This window comes from Montipora capricornis, chromosome 3 (genome assembly GCF_036669925.1).
Source record: "Montipora capricornis isolate CH-2021 chromosome 3, ASM3666992v2, whole genome shotgun sequence".
Taxonomy (NCBI): domain Eukaryota; kingdom Metazoa; phylum Cnidaria; class Anthozoa; order Scleractinia; family Acroporidae; genus Montipora; species Montipora capricornis.
The window spans coordinates 25,637,341-25,647,340 of NC_090885.1; the positions used below are offsets into that span (position 1 = coordinate 25,637,341).

Below are 10,000 nucleotides of genomic sequence, written 5' to 3' on the forward strand. Positions count from 1 at the left end.
AAAGTTTCGGAACGTTCAAGAAATGACCCCCTTGTATAATATTTTTTTCCTGTCACAAAGTGTAATAGCCTTCAATTCAGTCAACTGTGAAAGGATTGTACTTTTGCACAAGAATTTTTAATTATCAGACTTTACCTTGTTTATAAGTTATGAGATTGATGAAAGATAGTGCTAACGCACCTATAATTTACATTTTAAAACTTTGCGGCTTGTAAAACCGTCATGCCGAAATGAGCTTCAAGCTGATACATACATGGCTTAAGGTCAAAGTCTGGATATTTATTAAATAATAGGTATGTTTACGTAATTTGGAACCCTTTATGAAATGATTGTTGGTCGGCATTTGTTTATTGAACATGTCTGCACTATTAGTGTAGGGCTCATACAATGGTAATAATTTGGAATGGTGGCTGATTTATTTTGTGTTCTATTTTGCACATTGTACATGACATGCTCCATCCAACAAAAAGAGGAAGAAAACTCTTTCAGATGCTTAATTGGAGTTATTGTTTTTCAATCAGATATTAGGCTTAGCTCTTTCAGCACTTTGAGGTGGCAACCAGTTACTAATTAGAATGAAAAGAAAGAAACTGGAACTTGAAATTGAGGCTCTGATTGCAAAGAGAAAAAGGGTAATGATAATCATTGTGATTTAATCATGGTCTTTCCCCAATAATTGCCATCTGTTTTTGTGATATTTTTTAATTCCTCCTGAAAATAATTCAGCGTTTGGCAAAGGAGGTGCACATGAATTCTTAACTTCTGCAGCTCAAATGCTGTGCAATCTATTCTTCTCAATTAGAGCACATACCGGTATTTTATTTTATGTTGAGGTGGCTCAAAACATTTTCAGTCTTTTTAAAAGTTAATTCAAGTTGTGATTCTGCAATACTGTATCATTTAACAGAAATAATGTAACTGGTTACATATGAAGCATTTGCCACATATCATATTTATTAATAATCTCTGTATAGGTCAGTTGATTTAATGCTGATTGTCAATGATTGTAAGTGATTTGGGGAAGGGGGCTCTCTAGTGGTCATAGTAACCAGCACCCAAGAATAATTTATTGATAATAATAATGATGATGATAATAGAGGGATTTTCAATTGAGTGTTGTTAAACCAAAACCAAAGTAATTATTTTAGCCAATCAGAAAGGACAGAGACAATCCAGTAAATCAATCAAAACTCGAAGTAATTACATGTAGCCGACACAAAGCACGGGAAAATGTGCACGCACAAGCCACAATTGGTTTTGGTTTCATTTCTGATTGGTTGAAAAAGTGGCGCAAGAACTTTGAACCAATCACTGAGTGAACTAATAAACCAATTTGAAAGAAATTTGCTAAATAAATTACTTTCGACACTCAATTGAAAACCACTCTAATAATAATAATAATAATAATAATGATGATGATGATGATGATAATGATAATAATAATAATTATTATTATTATAATTATTATTATTATAATGAAATACTAATAATTTATTTTTTTCATTCAACTTACAATATTTTATAATAAAATAAAAAATCTTAACCAAGCCTAATTAGACAAATTCGCAAAAAATTACAAAATTTATATTTAATATTATTCTTTATACCTATGGTGTATTACAGTGCAATGCTCCTTGTGGTGGCCATGCAACAAACTTTCAAACTTGACAATCTACCTGTAAACACGTCAACTCAACAACCCATTCAACGGTGTTCAAATTGCAACCATACGAACTTTGCAAGTAGCCGTGACTGTCAATGAAATTCACACACCTTGATTGGTGGATAATTTGTAAAAAATTGTTAGGTGGCCACGGTAAGGTGCGTCGCACTGTAAAAAGTGTTCATTTCTATGATTCAAAAAGTAATTATTTGGACTACAAAACTTATTAAAAAATAACACTTAAAAATTTCTACTCAATATCTTCTTCAATTGTCTCAAAGTCAATAATAATAATAATAATATTATTATTATTATTATTATTATTATTTATAATGGTCACTACCATTACCATTACTTAACAAAAAATATATACTAAAAATGCTACAATACAGGTCATAATGGGGACTTTACTTGTCTTAGAATTCAGTTGTAAATCTCTATGAAAAGGCAATTAACAACTGGCTACTTATATAATAATAATAATTATTATTATTATTATGATTATTATTATTATTATTATGATTATTATCATTATTATTATAATTATAAAATGAAAATATGCAATAAATAGTATAACAAAGTGAGATATTAACGAGAATAATTAAGGATGAAGGCGTGAACCAAAGATAAAGTAAACTATTTCAGCTAAGAAGGAGATAAATTAATATGAAATTTTCATTTTATTTCTCACTGTACAAGTGACGATGTAAAGGAACCGGAATACTGCTATTACATGAATAAGCGTTGTGGTACCTAACCTTGCAAACAGGTGATAGAAGTATATTTTGTGGTTGAAACTGCTTTGAGCCTCATTAGTTACCTAAAAGAACTGAAAACCATGCCAAAATGAGAAACAAATTGAAAACTATAAAAGTATTTATTTCTTGTTTGTTCTGTGGAAATTTGTTTTAAAGTATTAAAGTGACACGAGTGAATGTGCACTAGCGTTTACATTCGAGAAAACACTTATTGGTTATTAAAGTCTTTGACTTTTGGCAACCCCTAATTCACAGTATTGTGCAGATCAAGACATGGGCCTGTCATCACTGCCATTAAGCTCCATAACATCAAGCCCATCTGGAAGCTGGGTATTGTCAAGGATACACAGGTTATCCAGTACCACTGTCGCAGCACTATTGTGTCGCAAGCAGTTACATTATTGGGGAGCTCTGAATCATTACCAAAGGATCTTTGTGTCATATTCCTTGTTTTCGTGCGGCTCCTTTGACAATTTTCTTCCACTGCACTTGACACTTTGTCAGGGTTTAAGGGGGTCGTGAAGGTAGCTGTGTAGGGCGTACCTCTTTCGAAAAGCCCATCCTTGCTGCTGTTTCCTTTTCATGTGAATCTGCCGTGCGCTCCCGTTGAAGATGGCTGAGTCAGACTGAACTATGCCACTTGGCCACAAGGTTTGTAAATCTCATTTCTTCATCGCAAACTGCCATCTCGTTGATCGATGGCATGAAACCTCTTATGACAAACGTAAAGGTATTCCTCTTTTGCCGGTGCGCCGATTGGGAAGAGCGTGCCGTCGATCGCCCCCATCATCTCAGGGAAAGCTCTAACAGACTGAAATTTGGTCATAGTTTCCTATAAAAAATCACTATAGTTAAGGCGGCGGACCCAATAAACTACGGCTCTTAAAACTTGAAGTGATTAACAGTTAGATGTGTGCATCAGAATATGAATCAACATTTTTGGAACAAACTCTTCAATCCTATTCGAACATCACTGTTTCATTGTGTCAATTCGTATAAAGACGAACCACGGGATGCGGACCGCAGAGAGAACAGCATTTTCAATTCACTTTCCTCGGAAGAGGGGTTAAGTTTAAGTTATTTTTTTCCGAAAATATACTGTTATGTGTCCTTTTTACCCCTGTTTTTTGGGAATAGGCCTACCCGAATGGAAAAACTTTTGAATTTAGGAATAAATTACAAACAAGAAATAGATAGTATAAATGAAAGTGGAATGCTCTCTAATGATCGTTTGCAGTACTAGTATACTAGTAGTCAATTAGTACCTATGTAAAATTATGGTAAAACACTTAATATCAATGCTTACATTCATTTCTTCTCTTGATGAGGGAAAGATTATCCACTCGCCAGCAATACACTTTATAAAAACACTGAGCAACGGAGTGAACACAGCGACTCGCGCCTGGCCTTGGAGATTCCCCTGGTATCTTCGACGGCTGTCAAGAAACTTCCACTTGCAAAGTACTGTAAGGCTATCTGGACCTAAAACTGATTAAAAACAGTTAAATCCCTGACCAGACTCGAAAGGGGCCTCTGAATCCACAAAGACGTTGAAAGTGACTGTGGTCAGAACATAGAAAAAAGGAAAATTACCCACCTGAACCTCCGGATCTAGCGGAAAATAATAATTTTCGTCTGGTGTTGGGCCTCAATGTGGTCCTTCAAACTTGGAAATAACGCACTCAGTTATTTCAGGTGACAATCTGTAACGTTCAATTACCTCGCATCTTCTCATCTCAGTCAATACTGTTCCTTGTCTGTAATTTTTTTTCTCGCGACTTGGTGTTAGAAGTGCTCCAACGCCAGCCATTGTTATTCACACTTTCCCGGGAGCTCGCGATCACACGTAAAATATCTCTGGAAAACGATATGTTTTTTTCGACCCAAAAACCTCGGGCCTTTGGATTGAGCAAACATCAACACAACACAACACAACACAACTAGGACACATACAGCTTGACAAACTGTTGCAATGTTAAGGAAATGTGATCCACAGAAGTTCTGTAAAATAGGAAGTACGAGCAAGTACCAAGAGAATAAAAACTCCTACTATACCTATACAAGCTGGCCATATTATCCCCACGAAATTTCTTCGAATGTTGTTAATTTTACGAATCGGTTGAACGTCTTGATTGTTTGTTTGAAGATAGTTCAGGCAGATAGTTCAATTTTCAGCTCTGAGGGCCTCGACAACAAGGGCACTCCTCGTTGTACTCCAGCCCTGGAGGTTTTAACCGTATTGGAAAACGGGCCGTTTGTATATTTTTAGAAATTCCGTGTCGGCATGATTGACATGAATGTCATCAACAGTCTCATTCATTGGTCGACACATGGACTTCGATATTGCGGTTGGGAATTGCGGTTGGGATGGTACCCTGCGTTCCGGTCGTCGCTTCTCTGCCTACTCGGCTCTGCCTACGAAGAACCTACGAAGGCAGCTTCGACCGAAAAGCGACGACCGGAAATGGTTGAATGGTTATTCTTCATTATGTATATCCAACACAGCGGTCAAATGAGTGCGCATGTGCGTGGTTTAAGCACTTCCGGTCTCTTTCCGGAACACACTACGGAACGAACTGTGCGTGAGTTTGTGAATGAAATATTGCTGGGAATCTTTTTTTGGTGGATGAATCATTACCTAAATGACTTACCACGTATGATACGACGTATGACTGAAGACCTTTGCGGTAGTAAACGCAAAAAAGGGGATCCAGTTTGAGTAAAACTGCTTGCTTATTTTCATTGTGGTAAGGTGAGCAAAAAGTAAACAAAGGCATTACCCCGTAAACTATTTCTGTTTCCTCCGCTCCAACTACGATTTACGTTTATTTTACTTTATTCGGTTTTGGGAAAGACGAGCTACAATTCAGGTAGATCTTTAACCACTGAAAGCTCACTTCGTGGAAAACGTGATTACATGTGGTGAAATTAAGAAATTATATGATCGAGAAGGAAACAAATGTTAAAGTGCTTTTCGAATTCATTAACCAGTACACATGATTTTAGTGTCTTCAGTTCATCACGTGCCAAGCCAGAATATATTGTGCAAAGATTTAAACATCTTAAGAGCCATAATAAATTTAAATACGTGTAGGAATAGCAAACTCAAACTCAGCCTATTAATATATATACCTGTAAAGCGGAAATTAAGAAGGCAAACAGAAGAAATGGTGTACTGTCTAGTCCAAGGATTAATTTATAAATTAGGTCTTCTGAAAATCTCAAACCCTGACTGAAGGAAATTGACCTTGTTTCATTCCAGACCAAATCCCTACTCACCCCAAGTGGGCTCAATGTGAGGGCTAATGTGGCAGGAGGTCTAAACAAGCCATAACCTGTTTAAAAAAAAATAGTTTCAGGCCAAGCTACCATTCCAAGACAGATGGATGAGTTCAAATCAAAACCCTCTGTGGAAAGGTTGGATATTGTCAGGAAAAAATGGAAATAGTTGAATTGATTGAGGAGTATTTCACTAGTCACTAACAACATGGCACACTTCAAGAACATATTAACTGCTTGGGATGATGCACTTAAACTAAATTAACTGCTTTCTCGTGTCTTTTGGTTTTCAGAGTGTGGAAGTTGTTCCATGTTGCTGGTTTTAATTTGTGACATTCCAGTCTTTGAAATCTTATCTGTATTAGCTGGCACAATTCCTCCCTTGCATGCCTGCTGTCTTCCCTTGATTATCACTGTTACTAGGCTGTGTCCTTTGGTTTTGTCATCAGGTAGTGGAATGGCATGTGGTGTGCATACAAAATGTCCAGATGACTTGAAGCCATTTGTGTGGCTTATGAGAGTTTAAGATCTATTGTTGTTCTTATGGTATACATGTAAATGTTATAAAAGTCATCCAGTAGACTGATAATCAGTACTTTTGCTAAAGTTAGAGAAAAATACATGGGAATATTCAATGATTAGAAGAGACAAATGGTATTGCGTCTACTTGTTTATGAGCGATTACATATCTGAATTGCTTCTTTGACTTTCATTTGCATCATTTGTTTACAGTTTGCTTGGATTTTTTTGTATAGCGGTCTGTTGTACACACACAGGGGCATAGTTCAAACCAGATCTTAAGGTTCCATGGATATCTAGGAAAGCACTCAGCTCCTTTTAAAAACTGCATGTACTAATGTGTGCTAGTGTAGTAAAATGGTCTTCAGTACCAAATATCCAGTTTATACCTGTTCATGTTGTACTATTAAATTAAAATACTGTACCTAAAGTAAGTATGTGTGTAAAAGAGTACAACTTCTCTCTGTTGTTGCAATTCTGTGTGATTTTTTCTGGTTGGGACATCCATCGACTCGTGTCAGAGTGTATGCAGAGTATCTACTGCTTTGGTGAATGAAATTAGTATTTAAATGCAGGTAAATGTTTGCTCTCCCTCCCTCCCCGCCCCCTCCTTATCTCTCTCTCTCTCTCTTTCTCTGAAAAAAAAAAAAAAAATCATTGGTGATATATTACATAGAACATAATATATTGAGAGAGACTTAAAATTATTTGAGCTTTAACTTTTGTTATAAGACAAGAACGACACAGATGTTGTGTGAGAAAAGAACCTATTTGGTACCACCCACCGTTTTCCTCTTCTTGGGTCTTTTTATATGTCCTAAGAGGGGAATATTTTATCAGCATTTCGTGGGCAACTGGTGCACCACTTTGTACTGGACGATAGGATGGCATTTTTTTCTCTGTAACTCTGTATAGTCGCTCAGGCATGGGGGTACTACTCAAAGTTGCCGAATGAGTGGGTAAGGAACATGAACTGATATTGATACTTGTTCTTTATTGATGCCCAATAAAACGCGCACACAAAATTTCCACTGTCAACTTCCGCCACTCGATCGAGCCATCTCGGTACTAAGTCCAATTATTCTGGCTCTACAAAACGTTCTTCTCTCGAGTTTTACTGCTCAGGCAACAGGTTTTTCATCCGGAAATTTGCCTCTAGAGAGGCCGACGACGACAACTACCACGATAAAAACACAAGTCTTCATGTTTTTCTACGAACGCGTAAACTCGACAAGAAAATTCACTATTGTTGCAGAGATAGTTTTTTTTTTGTTGAAAAAGATATATGAAAGAGACGTCCCTTTAAGAGCTGTGGTTAAAGTAAAAACCTTAGCTGTTTTGTCTCCACCTTATCCCCGCTAATTGAAAACCAATACCGCGAAATTTAAATCTGCCGCCATTTTGACGCTTACTTGTTTCTATGGAATTGTGCAACCCATTCCCACGCGCGCCAAAATCGCACGCGCGTGGCTTGAACATGCGCACTCATTGTCGAGGCACAACTCACACAAATAATTTACGAGTACGAGTTGAATGCGTAGTCCGCGTAGCTAGTTTTGCTCGACATAAATCCGTTTATTCAGGGGAACCCAAATATTTCAAGTTTTCCGATGCATCGTCGGATATCCGAGTTTTAGGATTCAGACGGTAATCAGTGTAATTTATTCACCTAAGGACCTCTTCCTGTTGTTCGATGGCTCCAAAACATCACGACAAACATCGTCGAACCAACCACGTTTAATTTCATTCAACACAATATCTACTGGTAACGTGTTCTTCTCGCCGAAATACGAAAAACTGCTTTTGGAAACTTTCCTGTATATCAGCGGGATGTTTTGGGTTGGGGAGATCTGAAGGAAAGAATATTTAAAAAATGTTATTTCATTCGACCCACCAAAAGTGCTACTTTCCATTCTTGAATTTGTCCTAGTCAAGTCAATTTTTATTTATGCTCAGACAGAAATAATAATTAATAGAAATTAGTGCTTAAAATATATAACATCAAGGGATTGCCAAGAAAAGAAATTTTACAATTGTAGGTTCGTTCATTGAACTAACCAAGTAGGTGACCCAAAACAAGACATGAATGAGTCAAGGAAAAGAGATGCAAAAGAATTGTTTTAGATAAAAAGTATTACTTTATTAATTAAATAACAGTTAAAGATTACATAATTGTAAAACATTAGGAATCAATAATAGTATTATAACCACCAATCACAGAATTTTTGATATATTGACGAAAATTGGAAAAAAGCTTGATTTTCTTAACATCAATGGATAAAGAATTCCAAAGTTTTGGACCAGTGTAACTGAGAGAACGAATACCGCATTGAGTGGTATGAACAGATGTAACACAAACAGATTATCAATCTGTGATTGACGTGTATTATATGAATGAATGAATAGAAGATACCGGGGTTAAAAAAATTAACAAAACTAGAAGGGCTTAGTTTATGGTGCCACTGATAAACAAAAGATAGAATTTCAAGATGAATTATGTCAGAGAATTTGAGGAGTCTGATAGTGGCTGTCCTATATTGAATGTCAGCTGCAATCCTTTCAGCTGGGAACGTGCAGTGTCTCTTGGAACTAATTGTAACATCAAATTCCGGAACAAGTATTTTACCAAGGGTCTACCAAGCCTATCTGTCATCTTGGTGACCCTAACTCCAGCGATTGAAGCATACACCTGCTAGCTATCTCATGAACTGCGAATGTTCAGCTTGAAGAGGGATAACTAAAAATTGATTATTTGGTAGAAAACTTGAGAAAGAAGAGTGACCTCAGATTGGACCATGAGGATCTCCTTTGGACCCTGCAAATTGAAATTCCAGGAATTCATTTGTATATACAGGAATTCCACTACCACTATCAACATACCTTCCCATTTGCTATCAATGATGCAGGCAGTTACCCCTTAACTGCCTGTAGGGGAAGTTATGAAGCCAACCCGAGCATGTGTGTTTTGAACATTACAGTTGGATAGAGACAACCACATGAATTATGAGACGGGTGAAATAGCATATATTCCGTGCTGTTCATGTCAGGTAAACATCAAGTGTGTCCAGCCATATGGCTGTTCACACCACATGTCCAACTTCTTGAACAGTACATTTCATGTTACATGCAACAATGGAGACAATGTGACTTCTACTAGTGATGTCCAGTCAACGACCAGAAACAAGAATTTTATTTGTTTATTTGTTTTTGCAGTCAAGGCCTCAAACATTTTCGTGCGCAACAAGCTAACACTCAGTGATCAACCCTTAATGAAATGTCCTCCCCATAATGGCATGTCATCGTCTTGACATGGCCCATTTATACTCTTTATTGATAACAAAACTCCCTCCCAGCTGGAAAATTGCAATCAGTGGTGATAGAACAATCCAACTGTTATTTTCTCCTGTAAGAAATGAAAAACACAATGTCAACGATAGACAAATTTTGCTTGCTGAAACTGGCACTGTGGATGCAGTGGAAGACAGAATGTGAGAACATGGCAGGAAAGCCTTTTAGATGAAAGAGGACTGACTTCACCAAGAAAGAAATGGAAATTGCTTAAATTGAAACTGTGTATATTTTTGCTCCAGACATGTAATTTTTTTTTTTTTTTTTTCAAAAAAAAAACCTTGATTAGAAAACTTTTAATTCAACCAATTTAATTCTCATTTTTTGTTGTCTCAGTGTCATCACAAAGTGGAGCAAAGAAAAATGAAATGAAACTGGTTTGAAAATTTTATAACCAGAACCAAAGGGAGGGCAGGGGGAATCCTAGAAAAAG

At 36.7% G+C, this 10,000-nt stretch overlaps 2 long non-coding RNA genes across 2 annotated transcripts in view; one reads left to right on the forward strand and one right to left on the reverse strand.

Annotated features, from left to right (window-relative positions):
- LOC138042650 (uncharacterized) overlaps positions 1-2,811 on the forward strand; it is a 5,512-nt gene extending 2,701 nt beyond the window's left edge. Inside the window, exon 4 of the long non-coding RNA XR_011131060.1 lies at positions 2,677-2,811. This is a non-coding gene — a long non-coding RNA (uncharacterized lncRNA). The remainder of the gene's footprint in view (positions 1-2,676) is intronic.
- Positions 2,812-9,363: 6,552 nt separating this feature from the next.
- LOC138041231 (uncharacterized) overlaps positions 9,364-10,000 on the reverse strand; it is a 1,609-nt gene continuing 972 nt past the window's right edge. Inside the window, exon 3 of the long non-coding RNA XR_011130773.1 lies at positions 9,364-9,622. This is a non-coding gene — a long non-coding RNA (uncharacterized lncRNA). The remainder of the gene's footprint in view (positions 9,623-10,000) is intronic.